The sequence below is a fragment of the Netta rufina genome (genome assembly GCF_964035555.1).
Source record: "Netta rufina genome assembly, chromosome: 5".
In the NCBI taxonomy this organism is placed as follows: Eukaryota; Metazoa; Chordata; class Aves; order Anseriformes; family Anatidae; genus Netta; species Netta rufina.
In genome coordinates, this window is record NC_140128.1 from 44,992,380 (window position 1) to 45,016,969 (window position 24,590).

The 24,590-nt window shown below is 40.1% G+C and overlaps 1 protein-coding gene across 1 annotated transcript in view; it reads left to right on the forward strand.

Moving 5' to 3' along the window:
- Window positions 1–12,595: 12,595 nt before the first annotated feature.
- Window positions 12,596–24,590, forward strand: part of PTPN5 (protein tyrosine phosphatase non-receptor type 5) — a gene marked incomplete at its 3' end in the record, with an annotated part of 56,161 nt that continues 44,166 nt past the window's right edge. The window contains exon 1 of the mRNA XM_084287156.1: window positions 12,596–12,684. The remainder of the gene's footprint in view (window positions 12,685–24,590) is intronic.

Sequence of the window (24,590 nt, forward strand, 5' to 3'; positions counted from 1 at the left end):
CTGGTTGATGTGGGGAGTACTTTTTGGGAAGCAAAGGGATTGGAAGGCAGAAGAAGCCATTTCTCTTCAGTGTCTTGTTTGTACAGAAATGTTCTGAAAAGCAAGGGCTGGAAAAGATGAGAGTGATTGGTCCTATTCTTCTCTGTACCTGCCACGCATTTACATTAGAGGATTATGGTGCAGAAGGAAAGCCCCATCTGTTGATGTTTGCCTTGGTATAAGTTAGTTCCTTTGAGTTAATTCCTTAAATAAGGGACTTTATGTAAATGTTGTTGCTGGACCTGTGTTTCTGAGTGTATGCCATATCACGTCTGTGGGTGTGTTGGTAACTGCTGCAGAGAGAAGGAGAAAGTGAGAAATCAAGTCAGTGCTAGAGCTGGAGAGACTAAGCACTCCTTCAGTTATTTGGAGGTCATTATTTCTATGTGGGGCTTAGTATCTTCACAAAAAAAAAAAAAAAAAAGACTTGGTCCAAAATGACCTCAGAAGGTACCCCCAAAGTGAAGCTTAATTCTTATGTTAAACCTAATGGCAGAAATCCCCCGAATGGGTGAAACACGGTCAGACTTGCATGGTGGTGGTCTGCAGGCTGTATAATACCAAGGCCGGTGCACACAACCATTGGCAGTTTTCTGTCTGAAAGAATCCTGATAGTCTGCTGTGGGGCAAAAGCTGTTGCTCTGTTTTGAAATTGTTTGAAGTGGTGTCCAGAGAGAGGAAAACAGTATTGGCAGCAGCTTCCTTTGCTTTGAATATTATGTCTGTATATTCCTTAGAGAACTCATTAATTTTTTAAGGCTGTGACAGCAGCAGGCTAAGTGCATACAGTAGTGGTACACTGGTGGTTTGAGGTGCTGCATTCATCCTTTTGGGATAGCCAGGTCTGCTCCCTTCAGTGATGTGTGGCACCCCAGGATGACTGGGAATATTCAACCTGAGAAGTAGGCTTCTTAGCCTACAGGAAGGTGACATTTGGTACAATGGTAGAAACAAGAAAATGGTTTTCTTTCTAGAGCATTGTCTGCTGTCTGATGGAAATGCTTCTTAAGATGAACATACTGTGCTAATAAACTCAGCCTGCTTATAGAAAGAGGGGGATTATGCAAGACAGTCCAGCTTGCTAGCTGGTGCTGGGGAGACCTCAATATGTGAAAGGCGAGGTTATGAGTTACTGTATGATTTCTATTCAGTAATTGTCAGTCTGGGTGAGTGCCTTGATTGCTGGCTTACAGAGTCTGAATGTTGTGAATGGGTAAGCTTTTCAAATCAGGGTACGTTAAGGGTGGCCATGTTTCATGTGTGTGTATATGTCACTCTTTTGTAGCTTATGGTATCCAGATACTTCAATGTCTTAATTTTGGCCTTGATTTCCTTCTATCCTTCTGCCCTCCTTTTTTTTTCTCCAGGGATGACTGAAAATACTGATGTGCCTTATCCAGGAGGACATGAGATGAACAAAAACTAAACATCTAGTGTCATTTAGGAGGTCTATATTAGACAAGGTATGGAGTTCCTGAGTGCAGAAATAGGACCCAAGTTATCACACCCAACTTCCTCTGTAAGGAAACTCATAAGAGATTCCCACTGCATTTTGAGCTACTGCTTCGGACCCTAGAATAAATGTACCTTTTTTTTTTTCTTATCCTTTTTTTTTTTTTTTTCCACATGCATGAGTGCTTTGAAGGTGTAGAAATCAAGGCTGAGTTGGCACATCTGAAGTGGGGCAAGGCTGTGGCATGACCCTGGGGCTCTGATGACATTGTGCTGTTACTTGGATGCATAGCCATAATACAGAGAACAGATTAAAAGGGACATCCTCCCGTGCCCCACTGCCAGTCAGCTGTGGGTCATGAGTGAGACAGGCTTGGCCACAAATGAGGCCGGAGGCTCTCTCGAGGCTGTTCTTGGAGACAATTACACTGTCTTGGGGTGAGCAGAGACATTGAAGAATACTGAGTAGTGTGTCACGGGACATTTGAGGCACAAGTGCCTGGACCTTGGGACAATGAAGGAGGGAAGCAGTCAGCAGATGGGCCTCCATTTGGTACTGAAACCACTTAGTGGCTTTACTCAGACTTCAGTGTGACTTTACTATCCTTACTTTTGATATTTTAATATTAAGACCACTTAGTGCAGACTCTGGTCGTGGAGTGTCTGTTCCATACACTCTCTAATGCTGTCTAATGCTGCTTCTCCTCCTCGTTACTGTAATCCATTTCCAAGAACTAAAAATCAGAGGCATGCTTTCTTCTCCAGCCAATGGGACTGGAAGCTGTAGGAGTTCCAAATTCAATACTATATGTTCTGTAATCAAAGACACAATGTAAACAAACTGTAAAACGTACCAGATATAAATGTCAAGGGGGAAGTAATGCTCCATCCAATACAAAATATATTCTGTGCATAAAGCTCTCACGTGTGCTGTATATTTTATAATGTTTGGAATGGAATAGCGCTAATCTTCCTGACCCTGAATAGGTATCATCCGCCCTGCGATGGAAGCAAAATCAAGCTCTCTAAACCAAGGATAGCAGTCCAAGTACAGAGGGACTGTGGTCCAGACCCTAAGAGCGGTACATGCTTTAACACCCGTTGATTTAGAAACAGGTAATCCATCATTCTTTGGGGGGTGCTAGCCACCTTACTTCCCACTGAGATTCAGCCTTAAATGCCTGCCAAAATGTTCTCTGCTTTTGGTATTTGTAATGCTTCCAAGTTTTTTGTCTTTTTTTTTTTTTTTTTGTATTTGCAAATTAAACTATCAAGTCAAATCTACCTTGATACTAACATTTTCTTCCTTACCTGTCCTCCTCCTTTCCCCGCCCAAGCTCCAGGTCTTTCTTTGTGGACTGGAACCCTGTATATCATGTTTCAGTAAGCTTTGGGGTTGTTTTGCTAACATATAATTAGGGATTTATAATGTAAATGGTGACACAACCTTAACTAGCCTGTTGCAAATGTGACACTATTAATTAAGAGCTCTCTAGGGTGCAGTATGCTCCTTGGTGGATTAGCTTCCTGGAAATTTAATGGCAGTTAGCAAATTGGCATCCAGTTTTGCTTTTAGTCTGTTTCTTGCTACTACACAAAGGAATTCTGATTCTCATAATGTGAGATGGTGTTTTTTTTGTTTGTTTGTTTGTTTTGTTTTTGTTTTAGAGATAAAAGTAAAAAATTTCTTTTTACCGTTCTGCCGTATTTTAGGCAGGAGGATGAGTCATCTGGGGAGATCCTGGAGATACAATACAAAGACAGATTGCTTTGTTTGTCTGCTTAGTGTCCACTTAGTTTTGTAGAAATTAAGCAGAATATTCTTGCCCAGTTGCAAGTAACCAATCTAATTAATATTTCACATGTTGGTGAAGCTCACTTAAGTTCAGAAAACACACCAGAGGTTTAAATGTAATCCTAGCTCTATTTCTGCCCAGTCACTTTATGGAGGAGGGTGGAGATCAGCATTATAGGGTGCTATAGGATTTACTTCTTTTTCAGTACATTTGGAGGCTAGATTGTTTTGCGTCTTCTCAGAAGAACACTGGCTTCTATTTGTGGTATGCTACAATTTTCTGTACTCCTTACAGGTTATCCATGTAACATTACTGTGCAATAGCTGTTTCTAGACAACTTCATTTACAGAAACACAATAATTCTAGAATAGCCATTCTTAAAATACTCATCCTACTGTACTCTGGCATAACTTGTATCTGTAAACAAATTCATAAATGTTTAATAATGACTGGGAGGTCTAATTATAAGAACTAAACTGGCCTGTGTGGCAAACCTTCTAGCTAAGCAGTTCTATACCTTAAAAATATATATATATATATATATATAAGATCAGCATTTATATAGCTGTTGTATACTACCTTTCAGGGCATGCCACCCTAAATGCTTCTTGTTTTGTTTTCAAGTTGTTGGTTGTCAAATACTTTCTAGCCACGTGATTTAAACACTGAAGTGTTGAAATGTATTGTAAATTCTGTCTCTTCTTTTTTTCCCTGAGACATTAGTTAAAGAGTGGGTCCATAAAACTGTATTGCTGTCCCTTGTGAAGCAATTTTATAGATACAAAATAATGCTAGAATTTTTTTGGTGTTTAACCATGAAAGTAGCTTAACTTTCAAAAAAATCAAAATGCTACCCAAGATGAAAGCTTGTTTAGCCATGACATATATTCTTCTGTGCATTCTACTGTGGGTTGAGTTACTTATGGATGTGCTTGACTTACTCTGTTTGACTCTACAAATGCTGGGAGCCATGAAAATTTTGGCTACCTCTCCTCATGCCATATGCTTTGCTAGCATGATGCTTGCTCATAAGCTGATCAGACTGTTTTGATGGAGACTCAGTGCTGAGAGATCATGAATCCACGCTAATGTTTAATGGCAAAACAGCCTTGAGTGATTTTGTGCACAAGAGAAGAAAAAAAAAATAAATGAAACAGAGCTCAGCATCATCCTTATGAATGGAAGAAGAATATGCTGAGAGCTTGTTGGATCATCTTGAGGAACCCTGTCAACACCACTTATGGCATGTGACGAAGGAATACTCAGTAGATAACTGGCTCCTTTGGAGAGCTGGTTCCTGCACAGGATGAAACTAGCTGAGCCAGTTAGGATCTGCAGTGCAAACATAATTGGCAGTAGAATGAGGGTAGGAATGTGTCTGATTCTGTCAAAGTTAGAGTGGTGTAGGGAAATTTATCACTTGTTTCCAAAAAAATTGTCAGGCAAATGCATTTGATGCAAAGAGTTCTTAATAAACTTAAGTCATCTAGCAATGGTGTCTCTATGCATTTCTCCATCTTGTTTCCACAAACCACTTGGCAAGTTCTCTGGATAAGTGTCGAAGTCAGAATTATAGCACTTACATTTGTATATGGCATGTGATCTGTTTCTGCCCTTTGTTACTTATGGCCTGTACTCTGCCTCACCCAGAAGCATTCAGGTAAGCAAATGTCTGTATTAGAATTTCATGAGCAGTGCTGCACTACTTGGATTGAGATTCATGTGGGTGGGAAGGAGCATTATGTCATTTTAATCCAGCAGTTAGTTCAGGGATAAAGGAACAGGGAAGTGATGGTTGTGCGGAGGTGGGGATGCAGACCCGCGTGGAGTTGATAGAAGGGTTGTGCGGCAGAACAGTAATTCCTTTTTTATATAAAATTTCTTGGATTCAGCTGCAGTGTGTATCGCATGGTGCAGTGCTGGTAGCCAGGAGGTGTTCATTCCCCTCTCTTTTTATCCTCATAGAAAGATGTCTTTCAAAGGCTCAGGTAGATTTTGGTAGGGTTGTGGACTTAAAGCCGTGCACGTCTGTGGATCTGGTATTCTTAGTGCTCCTCATAAGAGTCCTAGCAGAAGAACGTAGTAATTTTGGTGCTTCCTTTGTGTATCATTTTCATGAAATCTGCTGAAAGGAATTATCCTTACTGCACAAAGACTGATTGCTGAGGAAGATATTGTGACCACTTATAGTGGCTGGCTCTCTAGCAGGGTTTTTTGACTGCTATGTGGGAGTTCGAGGTTTCATCAGAACAGAGAATTTAATTTCCCTATTTCACCGATGTTAGATTTTTACAGAAATATAACTCTGTGTACCTTGCAGAATCTGCAGGAGAGCAGAGCTGATTTGTGTTGAGACAGATCTCCCACACGGCTGTGAAAACAAGTGCACAAATTCGGAGGAGCTGGGTGTAAATCTGAAGTAACTGTCATGGGGATTGATGTTCTCTCTAGGAGTTAATCTAGATTTACATCAGGGTAACTGTGACCAGAATCTCTCAGGATTCATCTTTGCTAGACTTTAGTAGCTCACAAAATTAATTGCTAATTAACTCGAGATAGTTGATTATTGTGGATGCTTCCCACATATTTCTTCTGTCTTACCATCATGGAACTTAAAGGCAGAGCTCCACAAGATCAGACTAGACCCAACATATTCTGAACTCGTGCTTGTCAAAAGCTGTTCCCTTCACCTAGACATTAACCTTCTGAGTGTGGTCGGCAGATACACCAAAGCACTACAGTCCTCAGGAATCCAAACTTGTGTGCCTCTGGGGGATGAACAGCAGAGACATGGCAGCAGACATCATCTATGGCACTTAAAATAGCAAGGAAGAAGTTAGAGGAGGTCCTGCAGGGCTGTCCCAGGCTACCCTGGAAGGCTGGCATTGCCAGTTTCTGTGGTGGAGAAGTGCAGCATGAGTCTTCTTGACATAAATATAGTAGTCAATATTGAGTGGGCTCACAGATGAAATACCTAAGAAACAGCCTGAGCTACCTCCCTTCAAAGCACTACTCCCCTTGTGTGTCAGAAAGGAATTAGATTTGCGTGCTACTAATTCTGTAGAAAGCAAGTTGTAACATGAAGTATCTCATGGTAAAATATTCATTGGCAGCATTCAGGGCCATTAGGAGGGGAGATGGCAGTGCTGTTCCTTCAAGGGTTGGCAATGTTGAGGTGCCTGAAGGATCTGCTTCACTCCTTTTCTCTAAAGTTTTTCGTATAATATTGAGGGTGAAAAGGCACACCTTTTTGTGTGTGTGTGTTTGTTTTTATATGGTTTAAGTAAAACAGAGATGCCAAAAGAATGGGATCCTTGTGAACTTACCTGGTGAATTGCTGTAGTTTGGGCAAGGAGATCTTATGACAGCCTTGCTTGAAAACTAAGTTCTGGTTCTGCTCCAGCTTTGTCTGAAAGGGAGGTGTAGGAAGACAGTTAACGCAAACTGGCTGAGAAGCTGTAATGCCCATTAAGATATTAAAGGAATCTGTGTTGGGGTTGAAATCAAAAGTAAGGCTATACATAATTAAAGGTCCTTATTCTGAAAAGAAACATTTTTAGTCCAACCAAAGGGGAAAAAGGCAACATGAGTCTAAAATGTCATCCTTGTCTTCATACACTTGCTTAATAACCTTCCAGATTTTGGGCTGTACCTTGAACTTGCCTGTCTCCTAACAGCTTGTAGTTTGATCTGGGAAGGCCTGGTCATACTGACTGCTGAACATGCAATGAAGATGTAAAAATACAATAAACTGGTAATCATCTTTCTTGCCTGCATATGAAAGTGAAGGCATTGTGCCAAGCAAATATGCGCATTAGATGACTAACAGATCTCCCACACTGTCAGTGTAGGCAGGGAATATGCAATGCAGCCACATATGTGTCTCAGAACCATACTGAGTGCTTTTTATTCTTAATGTTTGGTTTTGTTTTTAAATAGGAGTTCAGATCATTGAGCAGGATGTTTATCTCTATGCACAGAAAACAATATTGGTCATAGTTTTTAATATACGATCAAGTTTTTAAAATCACCAGCTGATATATCTATTGTGAGTGACATCAGAATTTCAAGTGCTTGCTATAAATGTTCACTAGGATAGCCGTGTGTATCAGATGTGATTATCTGAGTTTACAATTTTTTCAACCTCTGGAAGAACCCTTTTGCTTTTCCAGAGGAAAGTCTGTTGGAAAGTCTTGCATTTAACTGCCCTTTTTTGAGGTTCAATTTCTTTCTTTGATAAAGTGTTCGAGACTTTGACAAAAATGAGTATGCTGTAACAAAGGAATTTCATTTAATACTTGCTCAGCCATGGTTTTAAAATACCCATGCAGACATGACTAAGCTGAACACCTAGGGGAAATTCTGTAAATCCCCGTAAGAGGGATGCATTTCCACATTGCATTTAAACTAACAGTGAGCTTCCATTGAAGGTGATCCCCTTTTCAGTTTCTCGGTGATGACTAATCCACACCCTTAATTAATTAGTTTTCCATCAATTCTGCAAGCTAAAGCAGCAGCCCCATTTCTACATAGATAAGATGGATGAATATGATGCAGTGGAGGAGAGTGAGCAGGGTGAAACATTTGTTTCTGTAGCACTGTAAGGTTAAATCAGCTTAAGGTTGGTTTTCGGTTGCATTGAAGTGTTGACTGTTTATATGGCAGTGTCATTTAAATCCCCCAAGGAATGCTGAGGACCTCCAGAGCCAAGAACTCTGCCAACACAAAATGGGAGACCATCTCTTCAGCTGTCTTTAAAAATAAAGATTTAAAAAAAAAAAACGAAGGCCCTGGAAACAGGAGGCAAAATTTCAAACCACCAAGTACTGGTTCTGTGACCTGACAACCAGCTGATCAGTATTTGATGGAAAGATCTCAGCTTGTTCCAAGAGCTAATGTTTTTCCAAGTTCGTCACACTTATCTCTGGCTCATCCTACAAGGTATTTCAGAAAGCAGAGTTCCAATGTTGACCAGGTAAAAGAAGGCAGAACTCTTGAGACTCTTCCCAGGACTCTTTTTTTGACAGCAGCAGAGTCTGTCAGTATCCTTTTAGTGCTAAATAACTTTCCATTTGATGACAAGTGCATTTCTGAATTAAAGACCAGTAATCAGGAAAGCCAGATTTCTCTTACAGAGGTGTTCAGTAGCCTGTATAATAGATTGGTCTCTATTTTCTCTGTCCCCATTTTAAAAACCTGTTTCTTCTTTGTTGATCTCTGTGAAAGTTGGCATCCAGATCCCTCATTCCAGTTACCTTACTTCTACTAGCAAAATTTTACTAGCAAAAAAAAGCTGTTATGTGGACTAGCAGTTACAGGTTGTTTGGAATGGCTGGGGTGAGAGTCTACGGGTAGTCTGCATCATATAAACTGTGCAGTATGCTCATCTGGTTAATTAACTTGTTTTTCTGGTCCCAAGGTGGAAAGCACTTAACATGCGTGCTTTAGTTTAATAACACATTCCTGCTCATCTCTCCCAGGAGACTTGTCTCTGTCTTCAGGTTTATCCATTCTTAAGGTGGAAAAAGTGAATGTAAGGACGAAAGGTTGGAGAGCGTGTGGCTTTTTAGGGAAATGCTTTACACCCTTTGTTAAAAACTACTTTGTTGAGATGTCTGTAACAAAGTACTTCTTGCTGATTAGGAGTTGTAGATGTAGGGAGGGAACATCTTACAACACAACATTGCTACAGATTGCCTGATAGACGTATTTGTTGGACTAGATTCTGTGTCCTTCACAAAACAGGGAAGAACCAGCAATAAACCATTATATTGTTGTGTTCCACTCTTTAGATTTGTGTTATTGATCTGTGGTGATGCTCCTGCACACCAGCCTTCTCTGCTGCTTTGTCAGTGCCCAGGCAGTGATGTGCGCAACTTTTGCTTGTGTCTGGGCAGACTATGCCAGAGATTTTGGCAAAAATTAACCTGGGAATTTAGCAGAAATTGGGGTCTTGCTGGTACAAAGTAAAGTCCCTTCAACTCACATAAAGTAGTCTGGATGTGTTGCTGAGTACGTGGTACAAGTAGTTCAGCAATTGCTTATCAGTTTGCTGTGACACATCCTCTAGAGGTTTCACACAGGGTAAAATGATGTGCTAAATTCCTGTCTTAACTCAGAGCCTGGTTTTGCTGGCACTTATGCACATGAGTAAGCGTGTGACTAGTTTTATCGGCTTGTGTCAATGTAACAAAGGACATGTAAGAGTTTTAAAAGCAAGGGCTTGGTTGGGCGGCTACATTCAATGTAGTGTTTCAGGTGACTAGCTGTTGGTAAAATTATTCAGCCTCAGAGGTTTTTTCTCGTAGTCATGGGCACATAGCAGCATATTTTGTCCAGATCACTGCCAAGTAGGTACAAAATGCTATCAAGTCTTATTGTTCTCACACCAGTTTTGGTAACTGCAAGATTTTTAAGGTGTTTGAGAATAAGATTTTGTGTTGTCAGAGAGAGGACTGACTCCAAACTGTCCTTGATTTAGTAGTATTTTCTTCTGAGTGTTGACATGTTGTAGGAGAGACAGAAAGATGGAGCAAGTGAGGCAATAGATAGGCTTACTTCTTTCACCAGTTGGAGTCCTTCACAGTGTGTAGTCTGGCAAGGCATCTACACTGAAGGCCAAAAACAAGAGTTGCAGATTGCTTAGAAGGGGGAACTCTCACTAGAAGCTCCAAGGACTTAGAGATACAGGCCCTGTGCCTGCATCTTCAGCATTAATTCTTCATTTGGCCTCTCTAGAAATGTCACAATACCAGGTTTCTTGCACAGCAGTGGATGTAAAGAAGACTTTTATACCAGTGTTCAAATATTATGGTGAACTGCAGGCACTAGGGAAGGTCAAAGAACAGCTTTTTTGGCTGCTGTCACTGTAAATAGGTTTATGTTAAAAACTCGTATGTGCGACCATTACTTCACGTCAGCTGAAACACAGAAACTATACATACGCATTCTTACTCTGCTTTTGTAAAAGCATTAAGTGTTTTTTGCTTGAATTTTAGCGATGTTTTCTGTTTGCATTGCGCTGAGAGCATACAGAGTAGATTGCACTTCCACCTAACTGAAGGAGTAACTTTCTACACCGGGCTTACGTGTTGACACACCAGAGCCCTTTATAGGAATTGAAAGGGAGCGGTATAGAGAGGCTGAGCATCTTTCAATAAATTACTTGCTACTGATGGCCAAATCATATGCCCATCTACCAAGTCATGAAATCCACTTACCTCTTGGTTCTGCACCTCACAGACAGGCTGCTGGATTGCAGTGAGCATATTGCAAAGCCTCGTACTCTGGAACTGTTGCTTAGTGCTGGCAATTATGTTATTGCCTCAGTGGAGCAATGAGGGTGGTGATGGTAGACTTAGAACTATCCGCCCTGTCTTTCTATGGGACTTAGCTGCTTTGAATGACATCTGCTCTGTAAAAGAATTCTGTTGCCCCTTCGGACTTGCCTGCAAGACATCTTTGCAGTGTTAGAGCTTTGACTTTGGAAAACATACTGGCAAACAAACTTAATAAAAACACTTACAAAAAATAATCATTTCTCATATTTTTCCTGGGAGGGAGGGAGAGGTATTTCCAAGGGTCTTATATTTTTTTATATTATATAAAAATATAATATGGTCTGTGAATCTTACTCCTTTTTTTTCTGGTTTTAGGAATTATATTTGGATTACGTTTTGACACACACTGTACACAGACAGTATTTCGTATTCTTGGGCCTATATAGTTCTTCCATGCTATGTTTGTATTACAAGTGAAAGATGCTGTACCGAGGCTTTACAGTAAGTTTCTTTGACTTAGCAGTCCATTACCCTGTGTAGCAGAAGATTTCTTAATGCTAAGATATGCGCTAAGATATGCTGTGTTAAGGTTATGTTTTGTAGCTGACTCCAACTTTGTTTTACCTGGCTGCTGTCCTGTTGTATCCTGGTGTCTTCTAAGAATGTGACTTGCATTATTATAAATAAAAATATATTTTTTCTTTAACACACAGACATGCTTACCTGTATGCAGTGGTCACCTCATGTCCTTGTGTCAGAGGTGAAGGCTGCATTTCTAGGTGGACTTCAGTTTGTTAGCTTACTCAAAACTGGCCTTTCCAATTTTGAGTAAAATAAACTACCTGATTTCAACAAGATCTCTGTAAAAGAGTGTACTTTCAGGATTTAACCCTCTTTATTCTTGTTCTTCAGGAGGCATCCTGATCAGGCTTGTGATGCAAAGTGTGTTGGCATCAGTAGAAAGAGTTGTATTGGTTTCTGTGGGCTTTGGATGAATGTGCTTTAGAAATGAGTGGTGCACCATATAAGATTTGGACGAAGAGCACTGTATCCTCTGGATAAACAAAATACAGCTTTGGCCTCACTCTTAGTAGAATTTGTAAAGGAGGAAAAAGTCCTTGCACTTTGTTAGAGGGGATTTATTTATATATTTATATATATATATATATATATATATATATATATATATATATATAAATATATAATATATATATTTATTATTATTATTTATTTTTTTTTACTACATGCCTGCATGGCCCTCTTTTACCTATGTTTTTTGCTATGCTTTGAGTGGCATGGTGTGGCACAAAATGTCTAAGGCTGTGATGGACCGTTTCAAATTATTTGTTCAGTTAGCTCCCTAGATACCCTCAGACCTTTAAGTACTCTGAGATCTTAGTGAAATCAGTCACTGTGATTTCAGCTGCAGGTTTTGGATGGATCACAGTTCCTGTATGCAGGTAATAAACAAAAGTAGGTGGGCCAGCATAATGCAGGAATATACTTCATCTCCTTTCTGTGCTTCCTCCAATCCCATCATTTGTAAAAAGCTGAGCAGATCAGTAAAGCAGAGGTCAAATACCTGTTGAACGTGCTTTCAGGCATAGCTGCTTTCAGACACTGCTTACGGAATTCCAACCTTAGGAGAGGACAAAGTACACGTGGATGCACTTCTGTCTACTACTGTTCAAGGAATTTGCAGGCTGCTACCAGATTATTTTCCAAAAGAAAGTGATCTGGGCCAGAGCAGTGATGATAAACATGAACCATAAACAGTGTACCAGACTAATGATGTTATCATAACATTAAACATTTCTCCTTCTTGGTAATGTAATTTCTGGCTTCTGCTTATTTCAGATCAGTGGCTTGATAGTTTAGGGATGAAAATCACATCATGGTCCCCTAGAATTTCTTTTTTTGAGTAAAAGGATGTGTAAAAGGCCACAATGCTTCTTGGACACCTGGTAGTATTCAAGCTTAGACTTTTCATTTATGTTTTTTTTTTTAGGATTCTAGAGCTTAAAGGACATAAACAATAATCCCAGAGGATCATCTGTCCTGGAGCAGACATTGGAGCTAAGCTACTATGTGACTAAAAGAACTGAGCACGTCTGATGGTAAGTAAGGCAAGGAAGATCAGATTACATTATGCTTCAGCATGGAAGAAAAATTATCATACACTTCTAGAACTTGTCCTAATTTTTCTTGGAGAATGAAGGGAACAAGGAACAGCAAGGTTGTAAATGCTTTGCAAGTCCCGGTTAGCAGGGAATGTATGTTTTTTGCTAGATCACTTTGGTCTGCTGAATATCTTTATATCTTTAAATCTAGCTGTGGTTCTCACATTATGCGGAGGGTCTGTTTGTCCTCTGTTAAAAGACTACTTGATGTCTATGAAGCTCAGTTTAATTAGGATTTCTAAAGAAACTTAATGGATTGATCTTCAGTCTTCTTAAAGCTCCTAGGAAAGTCATCTTAAATCTAGTCCATAGCTGTCTCAAACATTTTTTGTTTATTGGTGGTGAGCTGTAAGGAAACTAGTGTGGATTTGTGTGTGCACACTTTTTTTTTTTGGTTATTTGGTTTTTCTTTTTAAGTAGTCAGGGTAGTGGGTGAAAACTTAAGTCAATCTGGACTTGTTTCTAAGCGTGTTTTATCTCTTAACTCTAAAGTGTTTCCTGTCTCCATAGTGAGGGCTTTTAGAACTACATTAGAAAGACTGGAATTTTGATAAGGCATTTGGTGTAGATAGACCTTTTTTCTTTTTATTATCTAGAAAACTAATCCATTTACCTTCTGCTTACAACATCAGAATGCCTTGATGCTGCACTGGTACAGCCTTCCATACCATCTTGCAAGTATAGTTGCCTTGCAGATTATTGCGGTCGATTATTGTTTTTATTGTACAGAAGCCAGTTCAGCTGGTGCGGGTAAGCCTTTCAAATCAACTCCACACTGCGAGGGAGGCCCAGCTTATGGAAAGATTCTGAAAGCCTTTGTTGGGGAGCATTTGGAGAACAAAAACATGTTCCATATGCAAACAAGCTTTAAGGTGAATGGGTTAATTCCACCTGCTGTATGTTTTATTTCAAAAATGCCCTTTATGAGCTGTGGCCTATTCCTGTTTACATAAAAATCCTGAGAAGCTTCAGCTACCCTGCAAATATCTCTCCTGTGCGTTCATGTTGTCTTTTCAGATGAAGCACTAGTGGTCAGCTTTGGCCAGCTGGTGATCAATGCTTACTGCTCATTTGACAGTAGAAAGGATGTGCTTTCCTTTCCATAAGCTCACATTTGTGTTCTTTGCAGTCTTCGTGTTACACAGGTCTTGTCCAGGTCCCTTGAGGCCATTGTTAAACCTAGGCTATAAAACCTCAGTATTCGTTACTTTTACATTGAGGGTATGTGTAGACGTGCCAAATAACTAGAAGTTTGATTGTGTTAGGATGCTTTCAAACTTGCAGTAAATGTCAAACTTGCTTTTTGCCTCAGAGCACTTAATCTTGATAGCTGAGCATAAGTAAAAACATGATATTGCACGCTATCTCTTCTTTATAGGCATAGACTTTATATTAACTTCAAAGCAAGATGTAAATGCCATTCTGCTGGTTCAACAACAACAAAAAAGATTCAGAACTTACTTTACAGAACTTATCAAATTTATCCCTGCAGTGAGATTTGGAGTAAAGTGCATTTAAAAGTACGTAGTTAAAACAGGAGTGAATTTGATCCATCTGCTAACACAGAAACCACAAACAAAATCTATTTTTTTTTTTTTTTTTTACTCTTACTACTATCTAGTGTTTTTACTGAGTAGTAAATGTTATATGTTTATGATATGAGGTCAGTATGTGTTAAAGATATTGAGTACGTTCAGAGCTTTCACATTTCATTTCCTTTTTTCCTGTCCACATATATGATTGCTTTGTGGAGAATATAGGAAGGGTTTTAGTAGAACAATGCTTTCTTTTTCCTCTAGTTAGTATGAAACATCACTTCTCCCCCTTCTGTTTTTGCTTAGGCTTTTGCACTGCCCTAAACAAAGTATTCTCCTCTTGAATTTTTACTCATTTCCACTGAATGGTGCTTGGCCTACATATCATGTGTTCATGATGTAGCCTAGAGGATATTTAACAAAAAGACTTTTAATTCAGCAGTGATAGTGTCTTCCTCTTCATATGTGGGCAATACAAAGCAAAGGTGTTGTTTTTTTTTGCTTCAATGTTTTGTTTTTTAAAAGAAAAAAACAACTAAGTTTTGTTTATTGCAGAATAAGGTGTGATAGTTCTGCCTTGCAGAAGGACTTAGCCTGGGAAAACCTGATCTGGGAGGAGAGACGAGATTGACAGATTGACAGCTGTTAACCATTTGACTTCAAGGTGAACTTGTTCCAACAAAAAAAAGTCAAAGGTCTCCAGCTGAGTGTGAGCTGAAGGTTGTGTACTTGCCTTCATGTTAACACAATATTGTCAGTATGAAAGCATTGGTAAAATATTGTGGAGGAAGAGAGTTGGCTGTATAGGCTGCCTCTGGTAAGCATGCTTGCTGAAAAGGTACCCTGAAACAGCTTCAGCCTGAGGTGGCTGCACAGATGGGTTTTGGTACAAGAGGCAAAGACAATGATAAAATATGATGGTAATCTGAGCCAAGGCTCAGGAAGTGGTGTATGAAATGCAAACCAGTGTCTTTAAAGTTGCCGGAAGATACTTTGAAATAAACATTTTAGTCGTTGTCCATTATAGGGCCATAGACTGACCCCTGCTTCCAGGTTGGCTAAGGAACAGATATCATCTACTTGCTAATGAACTTGGACAATGCAGAAAATGCTGTCTAGAGTGTGGCTGAAGGGTCCCAGTATTTAGTACCTAAGCTGAGCAATCAATGGAACATGTGCAAAGAAAACACTGTCACTTTCACTGGTGTGCATGTGAACTAATGAGACACTTCCAATGCTTTGCTTGGTTAGGGTAGGTTGAAGCATAAAATCGAATAAATATTTACTTTCAAATTCTGAACGATGCTTTGGGAAACTGTTAGAATGTGTTTGTGCTAACCAGTGGAAAAGGATGGCTAAAGCATGAAATGATGGACTATATAGGAAAAACTGTCATTTCAAACTCCCAGAAGGCTGTTTATTTCACAGAACTGCCTCATGCTGGATTTTGTGTGCGCTTACATCCTCATAGTTCATCAAGTAAAATAAAATTGGATGGTGTTCCTGGAGGCTTGAAAAGTTTCGCTGTAGATGCGTGAGCTGCAGTGGTGCGGGTGGAACAGAGGATGCAGATAAAAGGGGTCACATGAATCTGTGAAAAAGAGCAAAATTAAACTTGCTATTTTTGAAGAAACGTGCGCTTGAGTTGACAGTTTGAAGTTGAGGTCTTTCAAGTTAAATCTTTATTAAAGCAAGTTTCTTCTGCAGTATGTACACAAAACTCAACACGGTAGAAAACTGATGTAAATCTCATTCTAACTCTGAACTGCATCTAAGATTCAGAGGGAGATGATGAAAATGAGGCAGTTTGCAGTGCCAAGGTACACTGCCTCTTAAGGTTCGCATCTACAGGGACACTGATTTCAACAGAGGTAAATCAAAAATCAATCTAGTCTTCTTGACAGGTATCTATTTGGTAAATTATCATGTGCTAGTTTTAGTTATGTGGTCCTTATTGCTTTAGTACAAGTTTCTGTCAGAATTATATAAGGAAGTTTGCCTTGAAGGAACTTCACTTGAGGGATGACATGGGCTGTCTACAGTACGTGAGAGTATAATTGTTGTTTCTTGTGGGCCAGATTGTGATCTCTTTCATTTGAGGGTGTTGCACAAATAATCCTGATGACTTCAGGGAGATTTTTTGCAAAAATAACGAAGTAAATGAGGTTCTAACAATTTCCACTGACAGTAGAAAGAAGGCTGCCCTGGGAACATAGTTGTTTTCTTTAATGTTTTAACAAATACAAGTTTAAACAGACTGTTGACTTAAAATTGAGCTTTCATGATGTGGACATTCCATGATTTTATTGTAGTATTTATAAACACTAGTCAGCATTTCTAATGAATGCTTGATTCAGAAAGATTTGTCATTAAAAAGTGTTTGTATAGTAACATGAACAGTTTGGCTAACAACATGCAAATAGAATCATGAAAAAAGCCATTCTGACTTTCACATGAAAAATCCCATTGGTTTTCATGTAAGATTTCCTTCCAGTTTTTCTTCCTGTTTTATTACGAATCATGAAGAAGTGGCATTCACAGCACAGCAGGTAAATGGTGAAAATGCCGGTTGTAACATTGAGGAGCAGCATCAAAAGAAACTTAGCCGTGGATGGCAAGTTCAGCATATACCAATGGATTAAATACAAAAAGTTCACACGGCAAAATTCTGCCTATGTCAAGATCTTGATGCAAAAGCAATGACTTGAAAGATGATGTTTGAAAGACTATTTTGTGTGTGTGTGTGTGTGTGTGTGTGAGACATACCTTTATGAAGGGCTGGACAGGTTCTTAGGCTTTTACTTCGAATTCTTCTTGTACTTGACCCTTTCTCAAGCTGGATAGTTAGCAAGTGAATTGCCATGATGCTCTTCCTTCTCCTGTCCTGTCTGTCCTTCTCATTCTTGCCTTATACTATGTAGCAGCTATAACTGATAAACTGAAGTTTGTAACTTATAGAGGTTACATCTGCTAAGGTTGTCCTCTGCTGTAGTCTCATTCTTCTCACAATATCAGGGATATCTTTGTGTTGAATATCAAAGATACTTTTATGTTATTCAGTCTGGGATTTCCAGAGACATTTAATGAAATTGATTATTTGTTTTCCACTGAACTTTAATGGAAGTTGGGATCCTTTGGCCACCTTTCAGGCATCCTGCACAAAACCACAATAGAGTCACCTTGTTGGTATGGCCATGGATGTATGTAACTAGGCCATGGTGGAGAGACTTCAGTTCTCCTTGTAGCACTACAGCCATGTGAAAGAAACTAGAAATAGGATAGGATAGGTGGGCATGACTGACAAGTGAACGACTTCAGCAGGCCATCTTGAGTGACAACAGCTCTGGAGAGAACTGTGAAGCTGACTGGTCTCTGGCAATGCTGACAGCTTGGTATTGGTGGAGTGTGTATTTTGAGTTTTGAATTGCTATGAGGGTTAATCATGAACTTCAAAAGGAGGATGAACTGGTTTAGAGCAGACAGATTTCTGTGAAAAGCAGTTTGAAGTGGTGTATTATGGTGTGTGTTGTCATCTTCAGTGTAACAGTCCAAGTAACAAAATAAAATCAACCCAGGTTGATCTAGCACAGTGTTTTTGTATAAAGCTCCAGTTCACTATTTGTGTTTCTCTAGCAATTTGTGTTTCTCTAGCATATCTTAACCTCTCTACTCCTGTTACTGCTTCTCCAGCAGCTGCGTTTTTCCAGGGTTTCCACAAGGATGCATGTACATCTCTTTCCCTTCCACAAGGATGTATGTGTCTTAGGCTTGATATTTAGCAATCACAGGAGATAAGTCTGTCCATGTACTTTAACTGTGTCAGAGTGAGGTCTGGATGGCATCATCTTTCTTTTTTCCTGGTTTCTGATAAGGGAAATGTGGGTATGTGGGCCTGAGAAGTGCAACAGCAATCTCCTCTTACAACGCTGCTCTGGATGGTCATGGTGGGAGAAGAGTCACAGCTGTAGTTTGTTCCTGCTGTGAAGTTAGGTGTAGCAGCCTGTGCATACCAGGATATAAAACAGGTGGGACGTAGTGGGATATTTCCTGCAAAGGAATTTCTTGGCTTGTCATGCATACTAGCCCTGGCTAGTACTGTAATACTTCCCAACTTAGAACTTTGTCTCAGGTTTTGTGCTGATATCATAAACATAGCTTAAGGCCTGGAAGGCTGGGCTCTCAGACTGTCCAGTTTGTAGCAGCTGATGCTCTCACAGCTGCACCTGATTCCTTAACTGTCAGTGACACATGGACACACATTTGTGTGCTGTATTTGCAGACATACAATTAAAGGAAGCAAAAGCATATGGCTGGCAGCAGCTTGAAAAGCCTGCCAGTCTTGGTTTCGAGAGCAACTGTGCAGTATTGCAGTATTGTCTCATTATCTTTCAGTACAAAACAGACCCCATGTCCTTAAGCTATTTAAAAAACAAACAAACAAAAAAAAAAACTTAGGCCCATCTTTTGAAAAAGGATTAAAGTTGTATAAAGTCCTGTCTCAGCAGAACTAAGACCCTGTCTGTCTGGATTGGGGATTTTGAATATTTCCATGGACCTTCTGAAAATCTGGCTTGCTGATGTCCTTAACTGTTTAGGGGGTGGTGCCCAGCATCATTTTTCCCACTACAGAAGATGAATCAAAATCCATGTCTTACTTCTGCAGGTCTGCCTTTAAAATTTTCCCTGAGGAGCTCACAGTAGCAAGTGGAAAATGACAATTGCAGAAAAGTTTAACTAGATCTTCTGCTCCAGAGTTTAGGGCAGGGGCTTCCAGAGGAGAAGGAAGGAAGACTCTACCATAACTCTAAGGTTTAATCCTCAAGAGGAAGGAAGTTTTCAGTGTACTGCGCTCCTTGCATATGCTGTCTTGTTTGATTTGAGCTGCTGCCAGCTGCTGTTTTTAGTCTCCCCTCAGTCCTTCTGCCAGGCTTTCACACTCCCCCTCCTGTGGGCTTTTCTTCTATGGCCTTATATTCATTTTCCTTCTTTCATCTCTTCTCTCATCACATATTCTCATTCCATTATTCTTAAGCATGCTCATTCCTTCTTTTGTCCCTGTCTTCACCTTTATTTTATCTTTGTCTTTCCCTTCTTGTTGTTGCTAGTCTCTTGTCTATCTTGACTTTCATCTTTTATATTACCTGATGGAGAGTGGTTTTGTAGGACCTAGTTTTATGTCATAAAACAGACATTTTAGAGGTCAAAAATAACCAAGAGCCTGTTTTAGGGATCTGAGATCCCAAACAGTTCATTGTTTTTTGGTCCAGGCGCCTTGTTACATCCCAACTTTTTTTTTTTTTTGCATGCCTTATGGTCACTGTTTGAGTTGGTAGGCAAAGTATTTACATAGCTACATGCTGAAATAAACTGAAAGTCAGCCTAGTAAACATGCTTGTCGTTTTAGAGAACAGAACCTTGCTGACATGTTAGTAATGGTCTCATAAACCTGATTTTTGAGCTGAAGCAAACCACTCTTTGGAAGTCTAATGTCTCATGTCATGGTATCTTAAACCTCCACTGCTGATTGATGCTAAACAGCCAGAAGGCAGCCTGAAAACAAAGTAAGAGCATCCATTCATTTTTTTGCCATCAGTCTAAGTCAGCTTCCTGCCATTCCTTTAGCAACTCTGTAACGTTGACAAGCCCTGCTCTTTTGGAACCATGCTATCTAGACCTCTGCCTTAACAGTTTGCAGACTGAAGTTTCATGCTTTACTTATACCTGCTGGTACCATTTCTGTATTTAGCAGAAAGAAATGCAAAAAAACTCAATGAGAGAAGTATTTCAGTAAGGATAATATTGAGAAGAGGGTGGGAGGGGAATACCATCCTTAAGAATCAGAGGTTTTAAAGATGGAATATATTCTTCATTGTGTCACAGTTCTCTCTCAAAAAGAAGCCTTGGGAACCTGAGACTTGCTTTAATTTTTTTACTTTTTTTTTTTTTTTGCCTCTTTTTATCTCTTTCCTCCCACTCATGATCTCTGATCTTTGTTAATCTGGATCTGCTCTGTATGTTCATAGGGGAAATTTCTTATAGGAAAGAAGAAAGACTGCAAGGACTGAGAAATTATCAAATCTGAGGGAGAACAGGCATTGAGTTATGCCTCAACTGTTCAGAAGCAGTGAGGAGCACTCTCCCACCCCTGCTGCCTGGTTAGTAGGATTTCCACCTGCAAGGTGCCCTGTTTGGAAATCTGGTTGAATGTCACCTGGGACTCAACCATGGCCCTTAAACCACAAAATGTGCCTTCCAGTCCAGATTTGGCTTAGATTGGGTGTTGTAAAAAGCACCATATTCAAGCATGTTATTGAGGGAAGGGACAGGAAGGGGAGTCTGCCTTGGTGAACCTTCCTAAGGAGCATTCAGATTTAATGGAGAGAAGAGATTCTGCCACTGCACGGGAAAAGATTTTGGGAAGACAGGAGAGGAATTGAGTAAATACTGACACACGTGACTTTTGTGGGGTGCATTTTAATAACATCTGTCAGTTCTTTTAAAAGTACCCAGCTGGCTGTGGTTTAACTGTACATACCTCCCATACTTATTTCCACACATAACACACTGGCATGTTCATTTCACACCTGTTCTTGGACATGGAAACCCAGTAGACTGAGTTTCTTCCTGTGTGCTTTGCTGTCTTAGTGTTCAGGTGGGCATCAGAGCTTCAATTGCACTATTCTGTTCAGGCTTTGTATTGTACTGTATTCTATATAATTTCATCTCTGAAATTGCGCCCACCACTACGATATGTGCTCATAGTGGGTTGTTAGACTGTTCTCACCATGGGATCTGAATGCCTCTTCACTGGAGTCTGTTTGGCTCCTTGTGTGCTGCACCCCATGCTGTGGTAGCAAGCTGCCTGGGTATTACTACATTGTGTTTCTTACTCTGCACCCACCAAAGAGCATGAGTGCTTATCAGGTGTCCTTAATAACATGAATCTGGCATGGCTTTGTTTTCAACTCACTTGTTAGGCTAAAAGAATGTGTTATTTTGAATAAAAAGCAGTTTCACCTGAAAGTAAATGGCCAAATGAAATTTTTAGTCCTGACAATAGAGGCCATTTGCTGTTGATTATTGCCATCATGGCACACTTTAAGTGAGAACAAACATACTAACCTCCTCCAATACACACAGGCCTTTTTTCCTAACAGATTTATTCATTAAGCATATGTTCAAAGACTACAGCTATTACCGCTTTTAAATAGAACAATTTTTTCATTGCTTTTCATAGATACAGTGCCATGGTATTATGAAAAACCCATTAACATTCTGGATTTAATTAACTAACATATTCTATTAAAACTGTTCTGCTCCAGCAGTTGTTTCACAATAGGCAGATAAATACTGTATGTTTAAGACTGACCTTCAAATGACAGTCCAAAGTTGCTCCTTGGCAAAGTCTTCAGCAGTTTGAATGCCTTTGTCTTTTCTGTACGTGCCTGAAGAAGTGTCTCTTACCTCTGAGCCCAGAAACGGGGGCTGAGGTGGTAAGGCTGAAAGGCTTGGTTCTCAATTCCTTGCCAAGGCAGCATTCCTGCTGAAATAGGTTAGAAATAAATAAATAAGAATAAACTAACCAATTTTGCAGGCTTTCAGGAAGAAGGATGGCACTCCTGAAAGACACTAAGTGCCTTCCATTTTGTAGGTCTTCTGTGGAAGATAAATACAGAAAGCTTTTGCAGAGCAGGTCATTTTTCTTTGTAGTTTTTGGGCGGGGGCTCGCAAAATGGTTCCTTTAGCACTCTGCACACTGCCTGCTGCTGCCGTGTGCTCGCTGACTCTGGCAGGTTCTGAATGTCCTTGGCAAGGCCTTGTTAGCCTGTGCCATTTTCCATAGGTGAAAGTGCTTGTGCAGCAGCTCTTGGGTGAAGCTTCCTTTGATCTTGAGGCTTTGCTGTGTGTTGCTAAAATGCAATTCATAGTGGAGACATGTATGACTTCGGTGACTCTGTGGCTTTTCAGTTGGTAAGAGCACTTTAAATCTGTAGAGATAAAAGGTCAGTACACAGACAAATATTGTAATTACCCTTCCCCAAAAAGTAGGACTTGATATCTTCTTGATTCATCTCTTGTCTTTTGAGTCCACATTTGGCATGTCTGAAATAGATCACAGCACTTCTACCTGAGCCACGTGTAAAGCGTATCTCCTTGTCCATTCTGCTTATGATTTTCCCAGGATAATTAATGTCCTCTACAGCATAAAGGACAAAGAGTGTGTTACACATAGTTGAAACTGGAAGTCAAGAGGCGCAAAGAAAAAAAATTGAGTGGAATCTGGCCCCTGTGGAAGAAGACAAGTAGGGTAGGTAGGAAAGTTCAGCAGAGGTCTTTAGGAGCTAAGAATGAGACTTCCAAGGTCATTCAGTACAGGTTTAACTACTTCTTGTAGAAGTCAAGTGTGTATCTCAGTGTGGGAAGAGACTTGGTATAAGGCATTTGGCATCTCCGCTAAATGCAGACGAAGTGTTCTGGATAGCATAGCAGGAAGAAAGCTGTGTGGATGAGAAGTATCACTGGAAAAAATCTTGCTTCCCATTGGCACATACAGTCACCCACACTATGTAAGGAACACTGTATGTATGACATTTGACTGCATGCACTTCCAAATACATTATAAAATTCCTGAAAACACAGATTTAGACAGCTAGCACAGTAGTGTTCCAACATGGGAACAAAGCGGTGGGACATCTTGGACTCCATGAGGACATGTGGCCTTTGTGATGACCTGCATTACAAATGTTAAGAAATCAGGAGCTCCTGAAAAGAGAAATGCTCTAATCAGGGCCTGAGAAAACAATCTTTTGAACCACCCCAATTTGTGTTGCACAAATGAGGTGGTAAAATGAGTTCATGTCTTTTTCATCCTCAGAGCAGTAGATGGTGTGAGACCTTTTATAACTGTAGCAATTGAAGGTTTTAACAGTGTACATTGACAGTTCTGCCTCCTGCAAATACAGCAGACGTGCCACCTGCTTCTGTGGAACATCAAATCATATACAAGACCTTTCTGGAGTGATCTTGATCCAAGGGATCTGAGAACGCATCCACTCTGATTGCTGGTGCACAGAACAAAAAAAAAATCCTAGGCTAGCCGATAGTAACCTTGCTCTGGAGCTGAAAGCAGCAATGCTGTGTTGTTTCAGGATCTGGTTCCAAAACGATGTCTTGACAGCTTTGCTTATCAGCTTGTGGACCTGTTGGTTCATGTCAGCTCTTGCTAGATGACTTGGCATGAGGCTGTGGAGTACAAGGCAGTCACCTTCTCAGATCAAGGAAAACCTTGGGATGCAGGCTTCTGTGAGAGGTGTTTCTTTGGATTGTTTTATAAGCCACTGAAGCTCTTGACTGCAGGCAAGTAGTGCAAAAATGCTCCCAGAATAATTGCAAAGCTTATCATCAGCATGTGCTTTTTTTCCTCACCTACTCTGACATAAATCCATAACAACTTGTGCATGTCTGCTTATGTAGCTAGACGAAACATTGTCCTGTGCACATTTCTGTCACTGGGAAGAGGATGAGAAGGCAAACTGTTGGATTCTTTTAGTTAGCTACTTAAGCCTTTGTGTATGTGTTGATGAGCACAGTACAGGAACCTTTAAAAACTGGACACAAGAAACCAAGTGAGCTGTTACCTTCCTCTATGTGAACTGTTTGCTTTTGTGTTGTTAGGTGGTCAGAGAGGAGGAGAGGTTGATGGAAATATTATACTTAGCATGCATCTCAGTATGGCCCTAACATGAAGAGCCTGCAGTTACAGAGGTTGCAGAGCACTGATCCGGAGCAACAATGATTGATTGTGTAGCCTTTGCATTTGTGCCCATAATGGAACTGTCCTGGGTGGAAAGAGAAAATGAAGTGTGGACATCCTGTTGCCAGGTGTCCAACACCCTTATCTAACCAAGTGCTTATTCTGGTGACTAAATGATAGCATCTGAAAGATATTATTTTTTGAGGAAGCCAAGCAGTGCAAGCATAGCCTTTTTAAATCCATAAAAGAAAGTGAAATGCTTATAGTTGGGATGGTACCCTTGAGGCGTATATAAGGTTTGTGGCTGAAGATGATTGTTGAGACTAGTCTTGATATAATTCACTCTACTCAGGGAAGAGAATGTCATTGGAATAAATGTTGAATGTGATGGTGGCTATCCTAGATGTTTTTGCTGATGGCTCCAGGGCGTAAGATTTTAGTCACTTAGTAAAGCAGGCTGTATCCAAATGGACGGCATCAAAATCTTCACATTTGAACTTGGCAGGAGGCCAGCATATCACCCATCTGCTTCAGGGTGCAAGCTCTCTCATTTC